Source organism: Vidua macroura, chromosome Z (assembly GCF_024509145.1).
Source record: "Vidua macroura isolate BioBank_ID:100142 chromosome Z, ASM2450914v1, whole genome shotgun sequence".
In the NCBI taxonomy this organism is placed as follows: domain Eukaryota; kingdom Metazoa; phylum Chordata; class Aves; order Passeriformes; family Viduidae; genus Vidua; species Vidua macroura.
Window position 1 is genome coordinate 78,446,467 of NC_071611.1, and position 2,958 is coordinate 78,449,424.

The window sequence follows — 2,958 nt, forward strand, 5'->3', positions numbered from 1 at the left end:
AATCTGTCTCAAGAAGAAAGGCACAGCTGTGAAAAAAGGAGATGTCTTCAATTGCCAGCAAGTAAAAACTGCAGGTTAGGAACAGATCAAAAACCTGTCAAACTGCGTGTTTCTGGAAATAAACACCTAGTCTTCCTGGCATGCAAAGCAATGGAAAAGAGGGGACACAATCCAAGGGAAATCCATGTTAGTTTATCTGGACGTACGAGGACTCTTGAAAAAAATCAAGCCCCAAAACAATGTGGTGGCTGTGAACTTACAGGCTATTGATTCAGTAAGATATGACAGATGCAGGTTTTTGAATAATTTTAGAACTCTGTGTACTGGGGAAGACTCATGCAGACAAGATGCACTCTCTTCCCATCCACTGGAGATGAGCAGAGCAGTAATATTTAACCAATAATTACAGCTCTATTTTCTGCCAGTGAACAAAGTGGAATTTTACCTTGCATGTTTGCAATATGTAAACAAACATTCACAACAACTCACCTGTCTAAATAGTTGACCAGGTTGGGATTCTTATTTGGCTTCATGAGCATGAGTTCATTGACTTTTAGTTCCTTCTTCCTCAGTTCTTGGAGATTTATTTTCTTTATGGCCACCTAAAATGACATTGAAAATGAGTAACTTGAGAAGTTGGCAGCACAAGACCGCAAGGCACATGGAGCGAGTGATTTTGCAATGCCACAGCCCAGCTGTGCCAAACTGCCTTGTGATTGGGCATTGCAGTAATTAGGAACTGACATTGCAACAGCCCATTTCTCTGCTCCCTTGGAGGCCACTTACAGGACATGTGGCCACTGAGGTTTTGCCTTGTCCACTTGGTAACTGTGGTGTCTCAGCTATCACCCACAAAGCTCTGAGCACACTCCCTGCTGCTTTGTCTGGGATTCAGAAGAAGTAATCCATGCCTTAATACTCTGTGGATACATCTTGGGCTATGGGCAGGGCTTAGGGCTTTTAGGGATGCCGTGCAGATCTCTCCCTACGTGCAGTTGCCAAGTGCGGCACTGCAGGTGGCTAAGGAACTACCAGTAACTTTCAGATGCATTTGCTGGCAAGCAGAAGTGAGAATTCAGGACTCTGAAGCCGTAGCCCCAAAGAGCAGTGAGATGCTCAAAGGCACCACCTTTGTTTTAGCAATGGAGAGCGAATGAGCACATCCTTCTCTGAAAGGAACTGCTGCCCTCCTTGCCTTCCTTCTGGCAGCTGAGAAGGACAAAGACTGTCCCAAATGTATTTTGCAGGCTGGTAGCAGTCTGTGCTTCTTGTGCCTTTTCAGCACAGCTCTACTCAAAGCTCCAGCCACAGCTGCTCACACCAGAGGACCTGCGGGAGATGTTGACATTTACCTCTTCTCCTGTGGCATTGTCAAGTGCTATGCAAACATCTCCAAAAGTCCTAGAAACAAAAAAGCAGCAAAGAAAGGAGAAGACATTTAGATCTTGCATTGAAAGCCAGTCCACAGAGGAGATCTCTGCTGCAAATGCCTAAAACCTGCTGGATGCAGGCGGGCTCTGCCCGAAGGCAGATGATGCATTTTCCTCTCAAGTGCATGGGCACTGGGCCTGTCCCTGAAGTGTTGCTGTTTTCTGCCTCAGCTCCTAAGGAGAGCTCCTTCTTTCATCTTGGGTTTCAGGTTCTAAACTGTGCAGGTTTTATCCTGACCATGGAGTATTTCCTTCTGCAATCTTTTGGAAAGAAATGTTCCTCAGAACTGTTATCTGACAGCTATCAGGGAGTAGGTTGCTCTTTCAGGCAAGCACGTTTCTTCCCCTTTTATTAGTGTGGCTGTATGATTTGGAGATATACAAAAATGCTCAGGAAATTAACACAGAACTGTCCCACACTTGTGAGACAAGGAGATCTTCCAGGTCCTGTTCCTTGCTGCAGGCAGGAACTTGGCAGCATGGAGGTGTCTCTGCCAATGCCTTCTGGGCACACTCACAAATTCGGAGCAGCACTGAGAGATGGGACAATCTATCCCCAGTGTCTGAACATGGGGATAGATGTCTGTTTGCAGCTGTTCTGACTTCACACTGCATAGATATTCCACCAGAAAAACACCTGGCCCATGGTTATATAGAAGTAACTGTGGTTGGACTCACCCTCTGCCAATATGTTCCAGTTCCGTGTATTTCATCACAGGATTTTCCATGTTCACTATTTTCCCTGAGGGAAACAAAATGCAAGATGCTCACTTTAAAGCAGAGATCCCAGCTTCCAGGAGATTCAAAAGACAGACCCAGAGCCTGAAGCTTTGAACCCTTTGTGTTCGGCTGGGTAACAACAACAACCAGGCAGACAGCTCTGCAGCACAGGTGGCCAGCACAGAGACTGCTTTTCTACAGCAGTTCCTGTGGGGAAATGTCTCTAAATGTCCCTGGGACACCAAACTCAGGAAAAACATTTGGTACAGCTATGCTGACACCTGCACACAATAGACTGTCCCTCAGACAAGAAATACAGCAGACGTACTCCGTAGCTCCAGGGAGTCATCCTTGATCTCCTGTTGCTGAGCAGCAGCTGGGTCAGCACTGGAGATGAGCAAACCGCCCCGGCTCCGCTTCTCAGGGTGGAGAGCAAAGGCTCCTTTAGACCATGCTGCTGCTGCAGCAGGTTTGGTGACAAAGCCCTTGTAGATCTGGGACAAGAAATGAGTTTATGTCAGAAAGGTGGCTGGCAGAGATTAGCCTGAGATTCCATTTCAAATGCAAGCCCTTAGGAAGGTGCTGTCAGCAACATGCAGCGCTCTTAAGTGGGTTTTTTCTGATGTCCACTTCTCAGACTGGATGGGTCAAAACCAAAGGCTAGTTCTACTCGAGTGGATGGCCAGATTCATGGTCCATTTTCATGGATTTTCTGAAGGATCACTGCCACAATGACCATTCTACTTCCTCTCAAGGATTCCTTTCCCCCTCCAAGGGCTTCAGACACACGTGCAGCTCCTTGTTCAAG

The 2,958-nt window shown here is 46.8% G+C and overlaps 1 long non-coding RNA gene across 1 annotated transcript; it reads right to left on the minus strand.

Moving 5' to 3' along the window:
• Positions 1–1,357: 1,357 nt before the first annotated feature.
• Positions 1,358–2,741, minus strand: LOC128822492 (uncharacterized). Its single transcript, XR_008441451.1, has 3 exons — positions 2,479–2,741; positions 2,109–2,172; positions 1,358–1,401 (listed from the first exon to the last, which is right to left on the minus strand). It is a non-coding gene; the product is annotated as an uncharacterized LOC128822492 (long non-coding RNA).
• Positions 2,742–2,958: the final 217 nt, after the last annotated feature.